The sequence below is a fragment of the Haliaeetus albicilla genome, chromosome W, assembly GCF_947461875.1.
Source record: "Haliaeetus albicilla chromosome W, bHalAlb1.1, whole genome shotgun sequence".
Taxonomy (NCBI): domain Eukaryota; kingdom Metazoa; phylum Chordata; class Aves; order Accipitriformes; family Accipitridae; genus Haliaeetus; species Haliaeetus albicilla.
The window spans coordinates 23045308-23071917 of record NC_091515.1 but is presented as its reverse complement, the minus strand read 5'-3'; the positions used below and the strand labels follow the sequence as shown (position 1 = coordinate 23071917).

The following is a 26610-nucleotide window of genomic DNA, read 5'->3' as shown; positions in this document are numbered from 1 at the left end:
TCTTTGAAATTATATGCCGTCCAGCTGCAGGATAGATTACGCGATGCGATAGCACCTAGAGGAGGCAGGCGGAATGCAGGAGGGGCCCTGACCTGGGGAGAAGTGGCACAGGAATTGATTAACTACGGCCGGAGAATGGGTCTCACAAGGGAAGAAAGCAGAGCTAAGCCTGCTATCCGCCGAATAGAAGGACCTGGCCGACCTCCCCCATCTAAGACTGTAAACACCAAAAAGCCATATGGGGGTCAGCGGAACTTGTTGTGGGCAGAAGGGATAGAAAAGGGAATTCCCCGGGATGTGATGGATGGCTTGCCCACCTCTGTCCTAGAAAAGTTGGTCCTAGGGTGGAAAGACAAGAACAAGGAGCCTCCCCATACTGAGTCAAACATTCGAGACTATAAGGGGGCGATTCCACAGTCGCTGGCAACTCCCACTCCCCAAACACCTACTGCTCCAGAGGAAGGTATGACTGTCTGCAGGACGGGAAACTAGACACGCCGTCCCCAGTAAGTGAGCCGGGGGACGGCCAGTGGGTTTATTTAAGGAGGCTCACTGAAAATAGGACAGGAGACCTGTTGATTACTTTTCCCCTTGGTCCCTTTAAGACCCCAGTAACTTTTTTAGTTGATACGGGTGCTCAGATGTCAGCACTCCAGGCGGATGTTGCCAACCGCAGTGGAATAATTGCAGATAAAAAGCAGATATGGGTCACAGACGTTTTCGGAAGCTCCCAACCACAGCTGACAGCTAAAGTTAAATGCTGGCTGCCAGGGGATTCATCCCCTGTTGAGGTTACTATGATACTAGGTCCTCTACCCACCAATATTCTAGGACTTGACCTCTTAAAGGGCCGGTCGTGGGTAGACTCTAAGGGAAGAGAATGGAAATTTGGGTGTCCCGCAATCTCTGTGAGGCTTTTGCAGTCTGCACCAACTCTTCCCCCTTCAAAGATAGTTAATGTCAAACCTTATGCTTTGCCTTTGGGAGCAAGAGAAGGGATCACTTCAGTGATAAATGAGTTACGGGAACAGGAGATAGTTATTCCTACGCACTCACCCTATAATTCCCCAGTATGGCCAGTCAGCAAGCCAAATGGGAAGTGGCGATTGACAGTTGACTATCGATGCCTGAACGCCAATACTGGCCCATTAACAGCTGCAGTCCCCAATATAGCAGAATTAATTGCAACCATAAAAGAACAGGGTCACCAGATTTTAGCAACCATTGATGTGAAAGACATGTTCTTTATGGTTCCCTTGCAAGAAGCAGATAGGGACCGCTTTGCCTTCACCTGGGAAGGTGTACAATATACATTTACACGGCTTCCCCAAGGCTATTGCCACTCACCAACCATTGCTCACTATGCATTAGCCCAGGAACTAAATCAGATCACTCCCAAAGATGGAGTAAAAGTATATCAATATATTGATGATGTGCTAATTGGAGGACCAGACACCACTGTGGTGGGACAAACCCAGAGAGAAATCATTAATCACTTAGAGAATTTAGGGCTCCAAATTCCTGCAGAAAAGGTGCAACTCCCATCACCTGAAGTAAAATTTTTAGGTATCTGGTGGAAAGGAGGGACTGTGTGTATACCTCCCGAAACCTTGTCCACCCTCGAACAAGTGAAAATGCCTGAAAATAAGAAAGAATTACAGCATGCCCTAGGCTTGCTAGTGTTTTGGAGAAAACACATCCCCGACTTTTCTATCATAGCTCGCCGTTTATATGATTTAACCCGTAAAAGAACTGCTTGGGACTGGACACCTGTCCATGAAGAGGCTCTGAAATTATTAATTTTTGAAGCAGGGATTTACCAGGCCCTAGGGCCGATACATCCAGCAGACCCACTCCACATAGAATGGGGTTTTGCAATTCATGGGTTGTCTATACATATGTGGCAGCGTGGACCTGAAGGTCCTACTCATCCTATAGGATTTTTCTCGCGTAGCTTTAAGGATGCTGAAAAACGGTATTCAGTTTGGGAGAAAGGACTCTTTGTAGTTAACCTAGCCTTACAGGAAGCCGAGAGAATTATACGACAACAGCCCATCATCTTGCGAGGACCCTTTAAGATCCTGAAACCAATATTGGCTGGAACTCCTCCCCCGCAGGAGTAGCTCAACGAGAAACAGTAAGGAAGTGGTATGCCCAGCTAGACCACTACTGTCACACTAGACAGATAGAGGAGGGAACACCCAAAACGCTCCAAATACAGGATCCCCCTTCTGATCACCCAGATACAGAACCCCCTCCATCATACATCAAAGTGGCTCCTGATTTCAAACCCCATTTAAAAAACGTATGGTTCACTGATGCTTCCGCAAAAAGGGACGGAAAGACGTGGAAGTATCGAGCAGTAGCATTACATATTGATTCAGGGGAGCATGTGATAACTGAGAGAGAGGGTAGTGCCCAAGTAGGGGAGTTAGTTAGTTGCTGTGTGGAGCGTAGTCGTTAAGGAAGCTGAGACAACAGAACCAGTATACATTTATACTGACTCCTATGCAGTGTTTAAAGGATGCACTGAATGGTTGCCATTTTGGGAGCAAAACCAATGGGAAGTAAACCAAGTGCCAGTGTGGCAAAGAGACAAATGGGAAGAAATACTGAATATGGCCAAGCAGAGATCTTTCTTGGTAGGCTGGGTTGCTGCACACCAGGCAGGGTATAACCCAGCTCACCTCCTAAATAACCGGGTAGATTCCTTAACACATCTAGCCAGTCTTGCCATTGATGGTGAAGCGGAAAAATGGGAACACCTTTTGGAGTGGCTGCACGTGAAGCGTGGCCATTCAGGGAGTAAAGACCTGTACAGAGAGGCTATTAGCAGAGGATGGGCCATTACACGAGAATTATGTAACACTGTTATTTCTGCATGTGGTCAATGTCGAGTTCGTTTGGAAAAATATAACCCTTTAAAAGAACAACCCCTACATTTAAGGACAAACAAAGGTTTATGGCAAACGTGGCAAATTGACTATATTGGCCCCTTTCGGGTATCAGAGGGAAAACGATATGTGTTAGTAGGAGTTGAGGTGGTATCAGGACTAACACAAGCTGAAGCTGTATCCAGAGCAACAGGAGAAAATACAGTGAAAAGTCTTAAAGTATGGTTTAGCTACTTACCCAAGCCTCAATCAATTCAATCTGATAATGGGAGCCATTTCACCGCTGGAGTGGTGCAAGAATGGGCTAAGGGTGAGGAAATCCAGTGGGTTTTCCACACCCCTTACTACCCTCAAGCTAATGGTATTGTGGAGAGAACGAACGGACTTCTAAAACGAGCTCTGAGGCCCCATGACCCAGGGTGGGCCTTGCGAATACCAGAAGCAGTATACCGAATTAATAGCCGGTGGGGGGCAAATGGCTGCCCCCGACTCCTAGCATTCTGTCCCACACCTCCTTCTATTGTTCCAGGGACAAAAGGTGGCAAAGACCCCGCACACTTGCTCCACTATGCTGGACAACCAGTATTAGTGGAACTACCCACTGTGGGGCAAGTGCCCCTAACCCTAAAGACACCCCTTAACCTCTATTCCTGGGTGGCCACAGATGTTCATGGGAAAGAGCATCGTATCAATACCCGATGGATTGTCCCATCCTTCTAAGTAGACCTTCATGTTCTGAATTAAAGTTGCTCCGATGTTAAATGGCTGATAAGAATATGTTTTTTCTGTATCCCACTAACTGGATTCTAACAAGCATATCAGTTAAGATGCACAATATAAACCTAACCCTCTGTTATAGTACTAAAACCATAGCTACTTGATTGCTTGCTTATGTTTTTGTTACTCTGACTAGTGATGCTGTGTTGACTTCTCAGAATTCCTGAGTTGGGGGGAGGACACAGAGAGCTTGACAACAGACCCCGTTGGAGTTCTTGCAGCAACCCCTACGCCACGTGAGAGCAAGAGGTCGCTATAAACTTATTAGCCTTTTTACACACAATGAACACATTCTGTTGATCTACAGATGCTCTAATCAGAGCAATTCCAGTCAAGAGAGCTTGAAGTTTAAGGCTAGTTTGTATGCATCTGTAATAAGTAACACATCCTACACATGGCCTGTATGAGGTTGTTTTACAGAAGCTGCATGAGCACCTTGGAGAGTGCACCTCAGCCTCTTGGATGGATCCCAATCACTAGCAGCACTGCTTGACATCTCCTCCAATCCTATCCCTCTAATGATTGTTTATTTTTGTATATATTTTGCAGGTTATCAGAAGCCCACGACAAGACTTATGTTTTCACTTGATGAGTGGGCCATTGTCTGTATTGTTTGTTTGATTTTCATTGTGATATTCTTATGGTATAACAGGGAAAGATGGTTTGGAACTCCTTCCTCCTTGCCTTTCTTAGCTTTGGTGCATCTGGACAAGGAGAAAGGACCTCCAATTTAGCTTGGGAAGTGATACAAGGATTCATACATGTCTGGAATAAAACAGATCAGGGGATCTGTATTCAGATTCCTACTTCTGCTGAGCTGGGGATTACATTCGGTTTGATACCCATGAAGCTCAATATTGGAAAACATAATATGACCAATGGCATTATAGGGTTAGTAGATGCTCCTTTTGAGTATCAATATCGAAGTGATTATACCTCCTCTGGTAGATGGTGGCGAGATGAAGCAGCCTTCTATGAGATCCCTCGGGACACGGGGTGGCCTGACTTAATAAACAAAACTTGTAAGCGATGGAGATTGGAGGTCAGTCACGAAATTGGTACTAGTCATAGCCCACCGTGTCCTCCAGGATTCGAGGAAGCCTATTCCAGATGATTCCCACCTTCTCCATCTTGGTGGAAAATAACAGGCTGCCCTTCCTATCACAATATATCTTGTAATCTAGTGCCCTTTTGGCCTGCTTCCCTGGAAATTACCCCTTTTGAATTACAATATAATGTAAAATGGGATTCAGCTTGGTGTGTTCACATACCTGACAGGAAGGGACAATATCCTTCAATGAATAGCGCCCACACTGCTTGGGGATGGTCAGTGAAACACATGTTAAAAAACCAACCTCTTCACTTATTAAAGAAAGAATTTGTGGGCACACCCAACCCCAATGATGCCCATTTGTTAAACTGTACCCACATTATAGATTGTACCACAGGCGCTGGCAATCCCATCGAAACATGGATCAGTTTGGAAGTTAGAACCTTAATTCGAGATATGTGCACCTGTTGGGGATATCCTAATTTTGGATACCGAAACCGGGATAACCAATGTAATCAGATCACCAATAATGTTAATATCTGGCTAAAATGTGGAATTCCCATTAACCACTTCCCAAGACATAAGGTGGGGGAGGATAATCAAATACCTCAGGGAGACGCAGCTACTTGTCAAAACGCTTTGTATGCTGCCCCTGAGGGGACCGTCTGGGGGTGCTCAGATGGGAAAATGTACTCACATTTGAATGTGATTGAACAGGCTGGATTGCAGTGTGGTTTGAGAATTCCTACTATGTGTCCCAGGCGAATCTTTGAATATACCACACCACCTATTCACAGGAAGAAATGAGAACTTGATGACCCAAGTAGCGCCCAGAAATGGATTCAAAGCATTTTAAAACCTGATTATTATACTTGGGGACAGAAGGTATCATTAGAGCTAGAAGCATTCTTTGCACCATCTGTGTATATTGTTCGGCACCAATGGGTGCTAGAAAACCTAACTTGGCAAGTACATGTATTAAGTAATTGGACTTGATATGCCTTTGGGGAACTAAATCTCCAAGTGCAACTGTGATGGGTTGACCCTGGCTGGACGCCAGGTGCCCACCAAAGCCGTTCTATCACTCCCCCATCCTCAGCTGGACAGGGGAGAGAAAAATATAACAAAAAGCTTGTGGGTCGAGATAAGGACAGGAGAGATCATTCACTAATTACCATCACGGGCAAAACAGACTCAGCTTAGGGAAAATTAGCTCACTTTTTATTACAAATCAGCCAGAGTAAGGTAAATAAGAAATAAAACGAAATCTCAGAACACCTTCCCTCCACCCCTCCCTTCTTCCCGGGCACAACTTCACTCCCGGATTTCTCCACCAAGCCCCCCCAGCGGCACAAGGGGGACAGGGATGGGGTTTACGGTCATCACATGTTATTTTCTGCCACTTCACCTCCTCAGGGCGAGGGCTCATCACACTCTTCCCCTGCTCCAACGTGGGGTCCCACCCACGGGAGACAGTCCTCCACGAACTTTCTCCAAAGTGGGCCATTCCCACGGGCTGCAGTTCTTCATGAACTGCTCCAGCATGGGTCCTTTCCACGGTGTGCAGTCCTTCAGGCACAGACTGCTCCAGCGTGGGTCCCCCACGGGGTCACAAGTCCTGCCAGAAAACCTGCTCTGTGGGCTCCTCTCTCCACAGATCCGCAGGTCCTGCCAGGAACCTGCTCCAGCGCAGGGTTCCCACGGGGTCACAGCCTCCTTCAGGAACCCACCTGCTCCGGCGTGGGGTCCTCCACGGGCTGCAGGTGGATATCTGCCCCACCATGGACCTCCCTGGACTGCAGGGGGACAGCCTGCCTCACCAGGGTCTTCACCACGGGCTGCAGGGGAATCTTCGCTCCAGCGCCTGGAGCATCTCCTCCCCCTCCTTCTGCACTGACCTTGGTGTCCGCAGGCTTGTTTCTCTTACATGTTCTCACTCCTCTCTCCGGTGGCTGTTTTCCACGTCCCAACTTTTTTTTTCCTTCTTAAAAATGTTATCACAGAGGCGTTACCACTATCACTGATTGGCTCGGCCTTGGCTGGCGGCGGGTCCATCTTAGAGCCAGCTGGTATAGGCTCACTCTCTCTCGAACACAGGGGAAGCTTCCAGCAGCTTCTTACAGGAGTCACCCCTGTAACCCCCCCCGCTACCAAAACCTTGCCACATAAAACCAATACAGCAACAGGTATCAAAAATGACATTACAGAATCGTTTAGCCTTAGATATGTTATTGTTAAAAGAACAAGGTGTGTGTGGTATGTTGAACTTGACTGAATCTGAATGTTGTATTACCATTCATAATGCTACGACTTCCACTGAAGAAGCCCGGGCAAAGATGAAGGAGATTGCCGACCAGACAAGAGAACTCTTCCACGCAATGCAACCAGCTGACTGGTTTGATGGCTGGAATCCAAACTCATGGCTACATTCCATTCTAGGATCCTTGGGACTGACGGGATGGGGAAAATGGCTTGTAAATATTGGACTTCTGATATTAATTGGATTTGTATGTTTAATAACAGGCCTTGCAATAGTCAGATGTATGATTAGCCGCTTACTATCCTCAGCTGTCTCTCTCTCTTCTCCTACTGTCCGCTATATCAAGATCACCACAGATGAAGATGATATGAACGAGAATCAAAGTTCAGCGACTGTTTGAGCCACGGGGTGGTGTGACGGTCTGACAAATTCAATGTCTCAAACATCCGCTAAAAGAGCTTTGGTGGACAAAACGGCCTCTGTAAAAATGCTGGAGTTTTGTGAACAGGACAATGTGGACAGAGGAGAGGGCCCCACAGAGGGTGGGAACGCACTTCTCCAAGGCCCCAATTCCTTATCTTAAGTGACCAGGAGAAGGAACACAATTTATGCCTTCCTGGAGGAAGAAGGCCCCATGGAAGTTGGGACTGTGCTTCTATCTTAAGTGGTCATACCAGCAGGAAAAGAGAAGCAACTCCACAATGAACACCCCCCCCCAAAGCTACCGATTCCAGTGAACCCCAGGTGTGGGAACTGTGCATGTTGAGATCATCAACTAACACACTATAAAAGAGGAGAGAACGAATCCTCAGTGCGCGCCCTCCGGAACTGGATCTCTACGCTGGCTGGACCAACGCTGGACCCAGGACTGGTGAAACCCTTCTCTTCTCTCTTTCTTTTTTCTCTCATTCTCTCTCTCTCTCTTTTCCTTCTCTCTTTTCCACAGTCCCTGCACCTCATCCTTTGAAACATAAACCGTTGACCAAGTCTGAGACTAGGAGTGGATCTAGCCGCCCCTGAGCTCCTCTTTGAGAAGGAGTCCAGAAAGCAAGGGGGTCTGCTCTGAACCTCGTGACTCAACGGGAGGGCTCTCCTGATACATTTCATGTTCCTTTTTCCATTTCATTTTTCTGTACTTTCCTCCTCTTCTCAAACAGCAGCTTAATGACATGTTGCAAGGTTCATATTAACAAGTTCATGTGTACTTGGACAAAGTTAGCTAGGTTGAATAAATGTTGATTGTTGTTTGAACTCCCCTGGTGTCGTTTCACCTTAATTCTGACAAAGGAAATCCACGAACCTGAGTCGCTCCAACTTTGGGATGCGACACCATGTTCCCAAACTCAGCAAGATAGAGATAAGCAAGCAGCCAACAAGCTCCGTGACCTGCACAGGAGCTTGCCACTTAATAACTAGCTATAGCACGCTTAATGCAAAACTGCCGTTGTCGTGCCCCACGTTGGGCGCCAAAAAGGACTGTGGTGGGTTGATTCTGGCTGGATGCCAGGTAACCACCAAAGCCGCTCTATCACTCCCCCTCCTCAGCTGGACAGGGGGGGAGAAAATATACCAAAAGGCTCGTGGGTCAAGATAAGGACAGTTTAATAAAGTGAAAGCAAAGGAAAACAAATGATGTTATTCTCTACTTCCCATCAGCAGGCGATGTCTGGCCACTTCCTGGGAAGCAGGGCTTCAGTACGCGTAGCGGTTGCTCCGGAAGTCAAAAATGACCCCCTTCCGTCTCCCTTTACTTAGTTTTTATATCTGAGCTGACATCATATGGTATGGAATATCTGTTTGGTTAGTTTAGGTCAGCTGTCCTGGTTATGTCCCCTCCCAAGATCTTGCCCAGCCCTAGCCTGCCATTGAGGGGGGGCCAAAAATGTTGGAGAGACAGCCTTGATGCTGTGCCAGCACTGCTCAGCAGTAGCCAAAACACTGGTGTGCTATCAACACCTTTCTAGCTACTGATGCAGAGCACAGCGCTATGAGGGCTGCTATGGGGAGTATTAACTTAATCTCAGCCAGACCCAATACAACTTCCTTTTTGTTCTTGTGTCTGTAGCTCCTGTGGCTTAATTTATCCTTATTTTATATATATATATATATAAAAATATATAAAAAATGCCCTCAGGTGGAAGTTCACAGATAGTTTAGAAATCAAGGTGATGCTGAGAGTATCTTACATTGTGTGTGTCATTTTTGTATATACATAAGAAATTCTTTAAACATTCCAAATTAAATATACTTTCAGAAGTGAAATACAAAGTCATCAATGACTCTTATCTCTCTTGGTGGAGATATAAAAGTGGAGTTAGGTAAAATCCTGCTCATGGCAAGTTGCAAAAATAATGAGGAAAGGTCTATAAGATATTTTGACTGTTAAGTTGAATATTTGGAGCAGTTTACTTTTTTTAATCTCTATTCTTTGTAAATAATCCATTCAGATGCTTTATTACAGCTGTTAAATTGGTGACACTGTATGAACTGAAAATCCCTGAAGATCTGACCAGGTCATCTTGCTAATTTTAGTGTGGAGGTTATTTAGGATTTTAGAAGGGCGAATTGTACTAAACTTTTGCACTACATGGAACTACTGAGAAATCAGCTGTGCAGATGAATTTCTGGTTGTGATTACAAATGAGAAAGACAAAATAGTTATAGAACTCAGCATGGTCAAGGAACTGTGTCAACTTGATTTTAGAAAATTGACAATAAAAGTTAAACCTAGCTTTCAGCCAGGAGACTTCTGAAGTATGATGCATTCATGATGAAATTCAAATATTTATTGGATTAAGTCTGCATTATATAACTTCACTATGAAGGAAAAATATGGTAAATTTTAAAAGTTGACATAAATATGCAATGCACTGTACTTGTCCTCTTCAAAAATCATCTGCCTTCACAACCTTTTGATGGACTTGGCCTATATGCTTAAACCTGTCATTCTTACAGCAGCGGTGCATCTTTTTCAGAGGAGGATGGGAGAGGATTCTGCTTTCTATTAAGCAGTTCTCTTTAGGATGGATGAAAGAATGTCCTAGGAAAAAGGAAAGAAATAAGATGGCTGAAGACAGTGGCTCAAGGGTCAATGGGGCAAATAAACATTATGCTTCTGTCAAATGTACCTTTCTATGAGCTGAATCTGTTTTCCGTTAGTTGACTCCGATTCCTCATCTTCCCCTAATTCTATGTACTTTGCTGGGAGTGGGGGACAGAAAAGAAGCAGAAACAGAATATCATCTGAGCCAGCTCCTCAGATAATCTTTCAACGTAATGCATGGGGAATTATTGTGGGACATAGTCTCACTGTTAAGAGCCAGCAAGTCATCAAGAGCTGTTACATGAGTGACTGTCCACATTTATTTTAGCTTTGGTGTGCCTGCACTTTTATTTGGTGTCTTCTGGCAAAGTCCATCTAGTAGGCATCTACTTATTTTCTGATGCTGCCAGGATTACGCTTTATGATTATTTTTGTGGACCTTCTTTCATGTTGGTCAAGTTTCATGCCATACTTCAGGCACCCTTGTGAGCCTGAAAGCTTAAGGCTGTGTTACTAAGAGATGCCAAACAGATAGTGATTGATGCATTCCTCTTAGTTGGGGTACATATCTGGACTTCCCTAGGAAGTGTGGACCTATCAGGAGACATAATTGTATGTAAATTGGAGCAGATCCTTTCAAGGACTGAAAAGCTGATGTTACAAAGTTAAACAGACAAGATGAAGCCTCTTTTTAAGTGGAGAAAGATGGAGGAAATTGTTTCATCTCCCACTCCTAGCCTCTTGCCAGGAAAATTTCTAGCTCCATTCATTATCGAGTTTCACGCATAGCTGTGTGACACTTGGACCTGCAGAATGCCTAGAAAGACTGCTCATGTATCTCCAGAAGCTGACTGCTGTTTTTATATAAAGCATTCTCCAGGAGTAGGACCAACCATAAATATGCTTTTTTACAGCTGAGGTGGGTTGACCCTGGCTGGATGCCAGGTGCCCACCAAAGCCACTCTATCACTCCCTCTCCTCAGCTGGACAGGGGAGAGAAAATATAACAAAAGGCTCATGGGTCGAGATAAGGACAGGGAGAGATCACTCAAAACCAATTACCATCACGGGCAAAACAGACTTGACTTGGGGAAAATTAACTCAATTTATTGCCAATCAAAGCAGAGTAGGGTAATGAGAAATAAAACCAAATCTTAAAACACCTTCCCCCCATCCTTCCCTTCTTCCCAGGCACAGATTCATTCCCAAATTCTCTACCTACACCCCCCCCCCAGCAGCACAGGGGGACAGGGAATGGGGGTTACGGTCAGTTCATCACACATTGTCTCTGCTGCTCCATCCTCTTCAGGGGCAAGACTCCTCACACTCTTCCCCTGTTCCAGCGTGGGGTCCCTCTCATGGGAGACAGTCCTCCACGAACTTCTCCAATGTGGGTCCTTCCCACAGGCTGCAGTTCTTCACAAACTGCTCCAGCATGGGTCCCTTCCACAGCGTGCAGTCCTTCAGGAGCACACTGCTCTAGCGTGGGACCCCTGCAGGGTCACAAGTCCTGCCAGTAAACCTGCTCCAACGTGGGGTCCTCTCTCCACAGGTCTGCAGGTCCCACCAGGAACCTGCTCCAGTGCAGGCTTCCCACAGGGTCACAGCCTCCTTGAAGCACCCACCTGCTCCAGTGTGGGGTCCTCCATGGGCTGCAGGTGGATATCTGCTCCACTGTGGACCTCCATGGGCTGCAGGGGGACAGCCTGCCTCACCATGGTCTTCCCCACGGGCTGCAGGGGAATCTCTGCTCCGGCGCCTGGAGCATCTCCTCCCCCTCCTTCTTCACTGACCTTGGTGTCCGCAGGGTTGTTTCTCTTACATGTTCTCACTCCTCTCTCCGGCTGCAGTTTCTGTGTGGCAGCAACTTTTTTTCCCTTCTTAAATATGTTATCACAGAGGCGCTACCACTGTCACTGACTGGCTCGGCCTTGGCTGGTGGCGGGTGTGTCTTGGAGCTGGCTGGCATTGTCTTCATCAGACATAGGGGAAGCTTCCAGCAGCTTCTCACAGAAGCCACCCCTGTAAACCCCCCCCGCTACCAAAACCTTGCCACACAAACCCAATACAACAGCAACAGCAAGTTGCAGGAAACTAGTTTCTGCCTGAGGTGGAGCCTTGCCCCAGGATTCTTACTACATGCTTTTCTTTCTCAATCATAGTCTCCAGGGGTGATGTATTTAGCCTCCCATCCTTCCGATCCCAAAATTATGAGAGGAGAATCGTCAGGTAGGGCATCTTGTTAGTTCCTCTTTGGCCAACGTGTTTTAATTCTCCAAAACTCAAATATTCATGTTAACCTTTCCTAACCAGTGACTTCTGGTTTTCATGGGATCTCCATGGAATATCCACTGCAGATCCTGGAGAATCCTTGGACAACAAGTATAGAGAAAGACTTCTCTTTAAGAGATGTGGAATGAAGCCCTCATGCTAACTGATGCTGCTCACCAGCGGTTTCCAGTGTTCCCAATAAGGGCAGCCAGTCTGTCCTGACTACTCCTACTTTTCTTGGACACCTATAAATGTCTTTACAAAGGCAGAGAGAAAGGAGAGTGTAATTATCTTAATTTACTCAAAAAAAACCCCCAAAAGCCATCTTGTACCTCTTGCCAGAGTAGTGTGACGTTGCAAGTCTCCTTTTTTTTTCCTGCACAAGAATGCAAATTTCTATTCCCTACTTCATAAAGCTGTGTAGGGCTTGTTGGTGTGTGAAGCTCTTATCGGTTTGGAAACTTTGCAATCTCTTCTTCACTGTAATGCTGTAGAATGTATTTTGCTTAGGCCATGAAAGGGAAAGGGCTGAGAACTCTTTTCATCTGGAATGCAATGTTGGCATGTTGCCTTTGACTACTTCCAGTATATTTGAGATTTGTGGGCTAGATCTGGCTGGAAGTTGTCTTTGGCTAATTTTTTTATCAGAAAAGGCAGACATTAGTTTTTGACCAGAAGGTTTTGTAGGTCTGAGAGGGACAAAACAACAGGAAGGAATGTGTTGCTAAATAACCAGACATGCTTGAGTGTAATTACTTTTTCTGTCCCACATCAGTAGAATGGGGACTGTGAACTATGTTCTTGATTGAGTGCCATGTTAAATCTCTTTTCCTATATTTGTTTTGTGTATTCTGTAGATTCAGATGTCATCCTAATACAGAATGGGAAACTTCTAGAAATCTTAAAGTTTTTGAGGGTGAAAGTAAGCATTCTCTGTCTAGCACTAACATGTACTTTCCTTCTTCCAACAGCATACGTATCAACTATATCAACTTCCATGCCTTTTTCCTTCCTATCTAGGGCAACACATTTTTATTACACTCACCTTTGTTTACATTTTAAAAGGACTGGACCCAGCTTTTAAAATAGATATACAGGATGTATTCTTCCCATGCCTTCAGCAAAGGATCTTTTTTCTTTTCATAGTTACTATTTGATAGGAAGGGCATTGCCTGCATGACAGATATTTTAGGGGTAACATTTTCAGTATAAACATAATTTAAGCTGAAAAGTTCAAAGAAACTTTTGTGCCTAAACCAAAACGACCAAGAAAGCAGCAAAATACAGACAGGGAAAACAAATAACTAACAATCGCCATCAAAAAAAAAAAAGTTATATTGAAAGAAATTTCCCTAAACCAGAAATTGTTTCTATTTTTATTCTGGGATAGAGATGTCGAGTAAAGAGCAAAGGGTAGAGAGAATGGGAGCTAGAACAGCATTGTGATGTGACTTGTATGAAATGTTGGTTTCTCAGGATATTCAATATAAGAAAAAAACATAGAAAACTTAGGGTGAAGTGTTCAAAATGAGTTTTTGGAGGGAGATAAAAACTGATGTGCATGGAAGGCAAAAGGGTTATTTCAGCTGGAAACCTGAATGCAGTTTGCATCCTTAAAAAAAATGGACAGCACTATATTTCTTTTAAGAAATTTGCATCTAAAATAAACATGAGTGAGTAACAGCAATTGGATTTTGTGATGCTGCTCTGAAGATGAAATGCACCTGGGAATGGAAGTAATTATTAATGGAAGTAATCAAGCAGTCAGAGCCTCTTGGTGCATAACCTTCTAAAGGTAAAATTCCTCTTCTCGTTGTGCTAGGAAAATAAGCCTGTATGACCAGTGTGCTTAGTGGCTGATCCTCACTGCAATTTTATTTTTTAATAAATTGACTGCCTTTGAGGTAAGGAGAAAGAGTGACTTAAGTAATGAACAACTTGGGATTAGTGTGACAGAGAATAACTTTTGTGCAACTTTCTATTTAATTTCTATAGGGATCTTTGTAACTACAAAGTTTTGTTTGAGAGAAGATACCTTCCTGTAGTAGATAAGGGAATCAAGCATATCCACATGGGATCCTGCAGCATGATACATAAAAATCCTGTTACAGACTTTGTGCTCCAGCAGGTGCTTCTGAGACTGTGGGAGCAAGGATTGTAGATCTTGGTGAAATGAGGCAAAAATGTCTTTAACTATTACAAATCTTTTGTTGACCCTCTGTTGCCATCCTTTTCTCATGTGAGCACGCACTCTGAATTTTGTGTCTGCATGCAGAAATCTCACGTCTGCCTGTTTCTATTTGATAGCTTGAAAGTTTTGCAATGATAAGAGCAGTGTTAACCATCTGAATGATACATAGAAGCAGCAAACTCTGGTTTGTAAACAGTTCAAGTTACCCCTGCTTGTTCTTGTGCTATGAAGCACTGTACACTGTTCAACTTCCGTTCTTTTGCTATGTAGTACTTTAGTTAAACCCATTAAAGTGCTGTCAGATGCTGGCTGGTCTGATACATTTGCTCATTATCTTTTATAATGAGAAGTCAGGGTTTGATGGTTTTCTTGTGAGAGGGATTGTCCTGCTTTGAGTGACCCTATACAGCAAATCCTGGCACTTTGTGTGGTAGGTTGACCCTCACTGGATGCCAGGTGCCCACTCCCCCTCCTCAACTGGACAGGGGAGAGAAAATATAACAAAAGGCTCATGGGTTGAGATAAGGACAGTTTAATAAAGCAAAAGCAAAGGTTGCGCACGAAAGCAAAGGAAAAGAAAAGATTTTATTCTCTACTTCCCATCAGCAGGTGATGTCTGGCCACTTCCCGGGAAGCAGGGCTGCAGTAAGCATAGCGGTTGCTCCGGAAGACAAATGTAAATAATGAATGCCCCCACTTCCTCCTCCTTTCTCTTAGCTTTTAGAGCTGAGCTGATGTCATATGGTATGGAATATCCCTTTGGTCAGTTTGGGTCAGCTGTCTTGGCTATGTCCCCTCCCAAGATCTTGCCCAGCCCCAGCCTGCTGGTGGTGTGTGTGTGTGTGTGTGTGTAAGGAATGTTGGAAAGTCAGCCTTGATGCTGTGCCAGCACTGCTCAGCAGTAGCCAAAACACTGGTGTGTTATCAACACCTTTTTAGCTACCAATGCAGAGCACAGCACTACAAGGGCTGCTATGGGGAGAATTAACTCCATCTCAGCCAGACCCAATACACACTTGTATTTTATTTTATTTATTTATTTTTTAAATCCATTTCTTTGCCCATAAGACTTCTCTTTCTACTCTGTCCTCAGCTCTTTTAGTTCCAAACTGCTGGAATTTTTTCCTGTGGGGAGTTAGAAAAATAGGTTGTTTCCAGGCAGCACACATTTTATTCCCAAGGCTTTGGCACTGCAGCACTTCTGACATTGCATCAGAGTTAAGATTTTTTTTTTTTTTTTTAATAAGTCAGAGTTAGAGAGTGGAGAAAGCTTTTAAATAAGTCAAGTTCCTTACATCTAGAGAACGTAGAATAAATTTGGAGAACCAGATCAGAGAAGCTTATTTTACTTCCTCTCATGCAAAATTTCCGAAACGCCTGAGTATGCGTAGAAGTGGGCTATCTTCTTAAAATAGTCCTAAGTCTTTCTGACTGCATGTCTGTCTGTGCAGCTATTGTGAATATTACGATAGGAGGTGGTGACGAGCTGGTGCTGGTACTGCTCTGCTCAGCCCCTCTCCCTTCACACCCAACACTGCAGCATGTGCTATGGGATGTCAGTGCTGGCAAGCAAGAGGATAGCGGTGCTGTTGTAACAGTGGGCTAGTCGGGCCTGGTATAGCCTGGAGAAGAGACAACTTGTTCTCTTTACTGACTTTGGGTTAATTGCTTAGGAGAAATTTTCAAAGCATCCCCCTAGCCACCACCTCCTGCTTTTGAAATTTAGACTTTCAACACCTCTGTGCTTGAAAAACAGTCAATGTGAAGAAAATATATGCTTTGTGTTGGATCGGTTGTCTGTGGAGCTTTCTGAACTGGGAAATGCCATATATGACATACCACATCTGAATTACTATATCTATCTATGTTAATTAACCAGTATTAAACTCAAAATAAAAATGGATGAGCCCATGGATTAGGTTCATTATTACCTGTCATGGTTTAATCCCAGCCAGCAACTAAGCACCACACAGCCACTCACTCACTCCCCCCCCATCCAGTGGGATGGGGGAGAAAATCGGGAAAAGAAGTAAAACTCGTGGGTTGAGATAAGAACAGTTTAATAGGACAGAAAAGAAGAAACTAATAATGATAATAATAACAATAATAAAATGACAATAATAATTATAAAATAATTGGAATATACAAAACAAATGATGCACAATGCAGTTGCTCACCACCTGCTGACTGACACCCAGCTAGTTCCTGAGCAGCGATCCCTCCTGTTACCAAAAAAGCCAGCTGAAGAAACTCTCTAAGACTCAATTTTGGAGTTTTAGAAAGCAGGCATTCTTTATTGCAGTGCTGGATGCATGGGGGATAGTTCCTCCTAATGTGCATACCGCTACCTACAGCAAGCAAAGCTTATATTGTTCTAATATATACATATTCATTACATTTCCCGGAATTGTCGTACATATTCATGTTATTTCCCAGAAATTATTTACATAGTGTCCGCCCATTTGGGCATGTGCTATTAAATGGGTCGGTGGTCTTTTGGGGTCTTCGAAACCCTCCGGTGGTCATTTTCTTGGTGTCCACTAATTGAACTCTCTCTTAAGGCATGCGCAGCGTGGGTCATCTCAGGTGGTTCATCTCTTCTTCCTAGTTAGCTGGTCCTAGCAGGTTTTAATCACAAAGCTCAGCAAAACTTAAGGCTTCTTATCTATTTATGCATACTCTTAACAAAGCTCAAGGTTTTCTTATATACCAAAAGTTTCAAAGTTGCTCAAGCAAGCATAAATTAAGCGCTACAAAAATACAATGGAGTCTTTCAACTCCAGCCTTTATTCAAGACATCACTCCCAGCCCCACTCCCCCCAGTTTATATACTAGATGTGACGTCACATGGTATGGAATACCCCTTTGGCCAGTTTGGGTCAGCTGTCCTGGCTGTGTCCCCTCCCAACTTCTTGTGTCCCTCCAGCCTTCTTGCTGGCTGGGCATGAGAAGCTGAAAAATCCTTGACTTAGTCTAAACGTTACTTAGCAACAACTGAAAACATCAGTGTGTTATCAACATTCTTCTCATACTGAACCCAAAACATAGCACTATGCCAGCTACTAGGAAGAAAGTTAACTATCCCAGCCAAAACCAGGACATTACTGCTTTTATATTAGAAAATGAATATTATATATTAGTAAAGTGTCCTTTTGAAAGGATGCCAGGAGGTCACAGCTGGAATGTCTAACGTGGAATCCTGAAGTGGTGGAATATTAACGATGTTAAATGAGGTTTGGTTGTTGCTCAGCGGGTTCTTTCCTCTGATCTACACTGATTTATTGTGCAAAACAAATACCTCTAAGCTCACTCAGCATCATAACTTGATTTTTAAGTGTTGGTTGTTTGTTTTTTTTCTTTTTTGAGGAAGATGGGGTTTTTTTTTGTATGGGGAGTATAATTTGGTTTACAGTACTTGTACATGTCTCCTTTACATTCTTTTTTTTTCCCTCATCACCATACTTTATAAAGCCATGGTTAGGGGATATGCCTACCGATAATTTGGGTAAGGTATAAAGAGGGAGAATAGAGGGAAAGCAGTCTGATGCATTACTTTCTCCATGTGGTCATTAGTGGAAAGAGAGTTCATTTCTGACAGTACCTAGAGAAGGAAGCAGTATTGTAGGCATGGTGGTATAAGAATACTAAGAAGGTGAGTTTTTATATAGGGAAGGGATATATTTCATTAAAGTAATTAATATAATTAGAAAATACATACAACTGTTTTGGATACATATATTGTAAATACGTGCATGTTAATTACAGCATGCTGGATACTGGGTTTGGTTTCTTAAAGGAGTCTTAATATTTTTCAGTATTTCTTATCCTGAAATCTGAAGCCATTGTGTGGATAATTAAGTTTTGATACATTGAGACAACTAGTGGCAAATATACATGATTTCTTGTGAGGTGCTTCTAGATCGTGGCATATTTCCCATAGGTCTGAGTTCTCCACTCTTATGTTACAGAGACCAACATAAACCTAGAGGAGCTTCACACACATGTACCAGTCTGCCAGTATCCTGCATAATGTATTGGGAATGTGAAAGAAACATGCCTTTGTAATATGGTCTCTGTTTATTTCCATTTTTATATTTTAATCTCATTTTTTGTCAAATCGAAATAGCTTTTTTTTTTACAGAGCCTCTTTGTCACAGAAACTCTTGAAACATGTTCTTGTCCCATCAGTACACAATATAGGGTGACAAACATCACAAAAATGCTAAAGACTAATAGACACTAATGTCTTTAGGACATCAGAATTTAAAAACATTTACAAGTATTGGCACAAGAAAAATATTGTATGTTATCTTTGGCATTCAGTTTAAGCTGGTATTATGACAGACAAGAAAATCTTGACTGCAGTGTTAATGTCTTTTGCTGGAGTAGGCAATTTCTTAGTAGGAAAGTGAAATATTTACTGTAATAAGAAAATTTAAATACAAATATTCTCTTGCCTTAGATACAAACCAGCACTATAAATGTGAATGTGCCTTTCTCCTTGAGCTGCTAAGCAATCACTTGCCTTTTTCTTGGGGAGCAAGAGTTTAAACAAATTAAGTCTTTGTTCACTAAAAGCCAGGTTTTGCCATGTGTGACTTTTTATTAATTAGTAAAGGTTTTTAAAGGAGCAGATATGTAAAATAACACCACTTGTTAAGCTGGTATTTGTAGCAGTTGCATGTGAAATATCTTTAAAATGAAGTTTTGGGTGCAGTCAATGCTTTGGAAGACATGATGTCTGAGCACTGGACTCCTAAATTTTAATTGTAGCTTTGATTGTTTTTTTCCCCTTAAAAGCTGGAATTTAATTTTTGTCTTCAATCCCTCATGTCTAAAATAGGGGAAGATAACATTGTTCTATCTTGTTAAGTCATTAAAGTTTATTAAGTGCTTTGAGTACAACAAAACTATTATAAATACTGAGTATTGTCTTTTTTCTATTGAGACAAGGGGAGTCAAAAGAATCTTAGTAGATATAATAAAGGGGGATGAAAGATTATGTTTAGCGCTTACATTGTTGAAATTAGCTGAGGCAGAGACAGTCCTTGATAAGAAGAGCTGGCCCCAAGAACCGGCCAATGAGGCAGAGACAGTTCCTGATAAGCAGGAGCTGGCCCCAAGAGCCAGCCAAGACTGGTCTTGCAGCTTGGGTGAATACCAAGAAACCACTGAGCCTGCGCAAGGAAAGAGGTTACTAGCGGTGACGAAGAGGAGTCGTCTATCTTCATCTCTGCGACCACCAGACGACCACCATAAAGAGGCACTGCGCAAGCGCAGTTGAGAGGAGACTATGGAAATGACCTCTCGGAAATCATTTTAATATGAAGTGGGGACAGGTCATGCATATGTATAGGCGTATTGTGAAACTCTATGTATATGCAACATTTGATTGTATAAATTTAAAGCAAGCTGCCGATTCAGGCGCGCACGACTTTGGTGGGACTACCCCCCCCCCGTGCTGCCCAGCACTGAATGAACATACCTACTTTACAATCTCACTGATTGTGGAGTCTGTTTTCCGAACGTCAGTTTTGGCGAGCCAGCCAGGAGGCTCTCTGCTCGGCTATGGGACCGACTGCGGAGCGGACGCCCCTAGGCGCGCCCCAAGCACTTTCCTCGGAGGAGCCTCTGCTGCCAGCCGCTCACCGTGGGAGCAGACAAGAACCTCCTGAAGCCACGGACCAAACAGTATGTTTCACAAAGGGAGCCTGTAAAAAGTACGGGCCGGGGCAGCTGGTAAATCGCACAGAGACGTCTGGCGTGCAGCGTAGTCCCCGTATGGGAGGAGGGTACCCTGTATGGTAGCAAGGGGGGATTTGCTGGCGGATAGAGCGGCCGCTAGTGATCTTGGGGGTAGATCGAGCAAATCTGGCGTGACCACTGCATCCCAGTATCGGGAGCCAGGACGGACCTGTCAATGACTGGTATATAAGAGGCAGGAGAAGGGTAAGCGCACCCCCTCGCAATTGCGCTTGGTTTATTTTTGCAGCTGCTGAAGGTTGTCAACTGGAGCGATGATTGTATGATGTGAATGTTTGGAAATTTATGTTAAAGATTTTGTGTGGGTGTCTGGAAATGATATGTTGAAATTTATAGGTGTATGTATGTTTGTTAATGTGTGAATGTCTTTACGTATTAGTAGGGGTGATTCCTTGCTTTGTATGTGGGCTTGCAACTGGACTATATAATAATTAGCATCTCGCTTGGGTTTTGTTGAAGTGTAAATCTTGTGGGAGAAGCTGGTACTGTACATCTAGCAGACGGAAACCAGACTGCCTTGAGTGTTTTCTCCAAATTCCACACTTTTATGATTGGGAAAGAGCTCACTAAGAATCCAAAATACTGAGATTGGTGCGTAAAGGAAAATTTAATTCCAGAAATTTGGGACGTGTGGGAGGAAAACTGGGGAAGACTATAAAAGAAGTGTAAGAAACAATTTGCATGGAAGCTTATTAAAAGGAGAAGCCAAGATCAAACTTAAGAATCATTAGGAGGAGTTATAAAATGGGAAACAATCAAGGAGGAGTATCGAGGAAGAGTCCTCTGGGTTGTGTAATTGCCCACTGGAAAGATATTGTTGGGACCGGAGGTACGGAAAATAAAAAGAACCTTATTAAGTATTGCAATCAATGGTGGCCGTTGTTTAAGTTAGAAGGTGATGCTAAGTGGCCACTTAATGGGTCACTAGATTATAATACTCTATTACAACTAATGCTGTTTTTAAGGAGAGAAGGAAAATGGGATGAGGTTTCGTATGCAGACATGTTTTTCACCCTCCGAAACCATCCGGAGTGGCAAAGGGACTGTGGAATGGTACCCCCACAGGACCCCATGGTGCTTGCACTTGAGCGAGAGAACAACAAGGAGCTTAGAGGTAAACTGAGGCGGTGTTGTTCGGCATGTAGTATTGGACAAAGATGTACAAAGACAAATGAAATCCATCAGGCACCAGAACAAGATCTAACTGATTTGTCTAAGCCTCCCCCTTGACCACAGGAACAGGATGCAGACTCGGATAGAACTCCCCCCCCCCCAGACAGCAAAGTACCCTTTTCTACTGCTGACCTAGGGGAATGGAAAAAGGTTGCCAAAGATTATAGGAGAGATCTGATAAGTGCAGCTAAGCATTTCCAATTTATTGTACAACAGCATAACCCTGATTGGAAGGATATACAGCTATTATTGGAATATATGACTGAGACAGAGAAACAGCTGATTTTAAAAACAGCAGGGAACCTTGCTGAAGATCATTATAAGATTACAGGAGGGTACATTAAGGAATATTTCCCTCTCCAAGACCCAAAGTGGGATGTTAATAGATCTGCACATATGGAAAGATTGCAGGGGTATCAGGAGTGGATTACATAAGGAATGGAGAGAGCAATCAGTTAAACAGAGTCCTTCCGAGTCTCCATCCGAATTCCTGGATCGACTGCGGGATGTGATGCGCCGCAGCACACTGCTGGATCCTGGGTCAGAGGTAGGAATACAACAATTGGTCTCCCTGTTTTTGGGTCAATCTACAGGGGATATAAGGTGCAAACTTCAGAAATTATGCCCTACAGAGGGTAGGAATCTAGAAATATTGTTGGATGAAGCATGGAGAGTATTTAGTAACAGAGAAGAAGGATATAGGCAGGGGCAAAGGAAATTAATGGCTGTTATCCAGGAAGAAAGAGGAAGAGGGCCTAGACGAGACTTGCCCCGACTGGGCAAGGATCAATGTGCTTTGTGTAAGAAATTCGGTCATTGGAAAAAGGAATGCCCAAAGAACAAGAAAGAGGATCAGAGGGCTCAAACAAGAAGAACAGTAGCCCATGTGAAAGGAGATTGACGGGAACCTGGGGAATCTACCCTAGCGGATCCACTGGTTATAATTAAGCTAGGGAAAACACAACAAGAGGTAGAATTTTTGGTAGATACAGGAGCAACATACTCGGTTTTGAATCAGGCTTTGATGCCCCTGGGAGATGATTATGTCATGGTGAAAGGAGCGCCTGGCCAAAGTGAAAAGGCATATTTTTGTAAACCTTTAGAATATAAATTAGGAAAAGAGTGGGGCATTCATAAATTTTTATATATGCCCAACTCCCCAAAGGCACATTTGGGAAGGGACTTGTTGGAACAATTGGGAGCAAGAATTGTATTCGAAAAAGGAGAAATTACTCTGGAGGTAAAAGATCTTAAACCAAGTGTACCCGGGGGCATGGGCTACCGATGCACCTGGAAAAGCGAAAAATGCTCCACCTCTTGAAGTTAGGATCAAGGCAGATTGAAAGCCGGTAAGAATTAAACAGTATCCCCTAAAGAAGGAAGACAGAGAAGGAATCCGGCTGGTGATAGAAAAATTTTTGCAGTTGAGGTTACTAAAAGAGTGTGAGTCTGAATTCAATACCCCTATATTACCTGTTCGGAAGCCCGATGGGTCATATTGGGTGGTCCAAGACTTACGGGCGGTGAATAAGATAACTGAAGATCTTTACCCGGTAGTGGCAAACCCATATACCCTGTTGACTGTATTAACACCTGAATTGACTTGGTTTACTGTTTTAGATTTGAAGGATGCTTTCTTTTGCCTCCCTCTCCATGAAGCCAGCCAAAAATTATTTGCATTTGAATGGGAAAACCCCAAGAGTGGTCGAAAGACCCAGCTCACTTGGACGGTGTTGCCACAAGAATTTAAGAATAGTCCTACCATTTTTGGCATTCAGCTTGCGAAAGACTTAGAATCCTGGGAAGCCCCGTCTGAGGAGGGGAAGCTGTTGCAGTATGTGGATGATATCCTGATCGCCACCAAAACAGAGAAAGATTGTATGACATGGACGCCACTGAACAGAAACACCTTGAATGGAACAAGGAGGCCGAACGAGCCTTTGAGCTACTGAAAAGGGCTTTGATGTCGGCCCCGGCCTTAGGACTTCCAGATGTGAGTAAGCCGTTTCTTCTTTACTCCCACAAGAAGCAGGGCATTGCCCTGGGAATATTAGCACAAAACCTGGGCCCATATCGACGGGCAGTTGCCTACCTCTCTAAGCAGTTAGACACGACTGCAAAAGGGTGGCCTGGATGCCTGTGGGCGGTTGTGTCTGTGATACTGAACATACAGGAAGCCCGAAAGTTTACTCTGGGCCAGAAAATGACTGTTCTGGTGTCTCACACAGTATCAGCAGTACTGGAAGCAAAGGGTGGACATTGGCTCTCTCCACAAAGATTCCTGAGATATCAAGCTATATTGGTAGAGCAGGATGACATGGAGATTGTAGTCACTAACATTGTCAACCCAGCTTCTTTTCTCAGCGGGAACACAGGAGAACCGGTACATCATGACTGTTTGGAAACCATCAAAGCAACATATGCCAGTCGCCCAGGCCTGAAAGACAGCCCCATGGAAAACGGGGAAACTTGGTTCATAGACGGAAGGAGTTACATCCTAAATGGTAATCGACATGCGGGATACGCCATCACCACCAGCCAAGAGGTAATAGAATCAGGGGCTTTGCCCATGAACACCTCCGCACAGAAGGCAGAAATAATTGCTCTAACCCGCGCCCTGGAATTGGCCCAGGGCAAAGTTGTGAACATTTATACAGACTCAAAATATGCCTTTGGAGTTGTACACGCACATGGAGCAATTTGGAAGGAGAGAGGACTATTGAGTTCCCAAGGGAAAAATATCAAACATGCAGAAGAAATTCTGAAGTTACTGGAAGCTGTCCAGCTCCCTAAGAAAGTAACAATTATGCATATTAAGGCACACCAGAAAGTGAGCTCAGATTTGGAAAAAGGGAATGAGCTGGCGGACAGAGAGGCAAAACAAGTGGCCAAAACAAAGGTAAAAATAGAAGGGGCTTTAATTCCTGATAGGCAGATCTCCCTAAAAGGTAAGACAGAATATACCAAGGAATATCAGAAGCTCATTACAGATTTAGAAGGGTCATATAATGAAGAGGGGTGGGCTCATACCCCACAGGGAAAGCTAATCGTTCCCTCTTGCTTATTATGGCATTTGATACGGGAGGAACATAGGAAAAGACATTGAATACCCCCAAGCCAGAAATGGGTCAGATTGGAAAAGGCAATGGGCCTGGACAACAATGGCAAATTGATTTTACAGAACTTCCAAGAAAAGGGGGGGTATCGATATTTATTGGTATTAACTGATACCTTTTCAGGTTGGCTAGAAGCATTCCCAACAAGAACGGCTAAAGCTCGGGAGGTAACTAAAATACTGGTACAAGAGATAATACCACGTTTCGGGGTTCCAGCAACCATATCCTCTGACAGAGGACCACATTTTGTCTCAAAAATAGTACAACAAATTAGCCGCCACTTGGGTATAGATTGGCAGCTTCATACTCCATATCACCCCCAGTCGAGTGGTCAAGTGGAAAAAATGAACCACTTAATCAAACAGCAAATTGTGAAATTAGGACAAGAAGCAAATCTGACATGGCCTCGGTCTCTCCCTTTAGCCCTTCTGCGTATACAAACAAGACCAAGGGTGAAAGAAGGACTGAGCCCCTTTGAAATTCTGTATGGACAACCCTATGGGATACAGAGAGGGGTGTCTGTACAAGCGGGGGATGAAATTATGACTTCTTACATGGTAGCATTAGATAAGCAACCTAATAAAATCAGGAAGCATGTGGTAGGGACTCGAGGGAGAGGTTTGGATGGGCCTGTACATAATATACAACCAGGAGATTATGTGTATATAAAGTCTCTTACAGAAAAAACTCTGGAGCCGCAGTGGGAAGGACCATTTCAAGTACTACTTACCTCTTTCACCGCGATTAGGATCAAGGAACAGAACGCCTGGATCCATCACAGTAGGGTGAAGAAAGCACCCAAAGGACAATGGACTTCACAAGAAAAGGGACCTTTGAAGCTCAAATTTGTGAGACATTGATTGTTATGTTTCTGAGTTGGACCTTGTCCAAGGGGCAGGCTTGGGATCAAAATACTTATTTAAATATGACAGAGAGTATCTCGAAAGTACTAAATTTATCAGATTGTTGGGTATGCAATCCCCTTCCTCAGGGGAACATGGAACTCCCCTTTTTAGGAATCCCAACCACAAATTGGACATCTCTTATTAAAGACGGGCCAGACAGGAATGGATCATGCCCTTATGGAAAGGGAAATACCCAGCAGGGACCCAACTTTGATCTGGAGGTACCTGACCCTAAAGAGATCTTAATTACTGGCCGTTGCTTAAATATTACTGATAATATTTGGGGAGACATGGATAATTGTAGCCTTGCGGAAAATCTGGGAACTTTTGATAAAGGAAAATTAGAACGTCTTGGACTAAACTTAACTATCAGTTTCTATTATATCCAGAAACCAAAGAGTGGGTGAGGACAAGAGAGAAGGGAGCCGCATCTCGGTCCAAGATGCAACGCAGGGCCCAGATACTGGTGGCTCTGTGGGGATGGCAGGGCCAGAAAGAGTTTACCCCAGAACTGGAAGGGACACTGTGTTCGGGGGTACCTTGCACCTCAGACCAGTATATTCGAGGGAGCTTCGCCTCCCCGAGGGTTTTTGAGAACACCTTGGCTCTGTGTAAAACGGACTGAAAACCCACTAGTTATTCGAGGTACTGGGTACCATAGTTTTGTCCGATGGTTAATCCCCTCTTTAGGGGTAAGCGAGTTGGAGAAAGCCATCGTGAATATATCTGCTACATTAGAGATTATAGAAAATGCTACAATTGATGCAATTCAAGTGCTGCAACTGGAAATACAATCCCTAAGTAAAGTAGTACTCCAAAATAGAATGGGACTGGACATGCTTTTCGCAAAAGAAGGGGGCTTATGTGTAGTTATAAACCAAACTTGCTGTACCTATATCAATCAAAACCAACAAATTGAAACAGATCTTGAGGAGATATGGGAAAGGACTAAGATACTACATGAAGCTTCCCAAGATGACACTTCTTGGGGCTTGACAGGCATATTAGAAAAATTAACCTCCTGGTTGCCAAGTTTGACATGGTTAAAGCATTTGTTTGTCACTATAATAATCATCATTCTCTTGTCTGTGGTCCTTTGCATAGTGGTTCGATGTGGCCTTTTGTGCTGTAAGAGTACAGGAGACTCTTACAGTGAATGGAAAAAG

The 26610-nt window shown here is 43.8% G+C and overlaps 1 pseudogene; it reads left to right on the top strand.

The window, feature by feature from the left end:
* Positions 1 to 26610, top strand: part of LOC138683586 (succinyl-CoA:3-ketoacid coenzyme A transferase 1, mitochondrial-like) — a 91070-nt pseudogene that overhangs the window by 50817 nt on the left and 13643 nt on the right.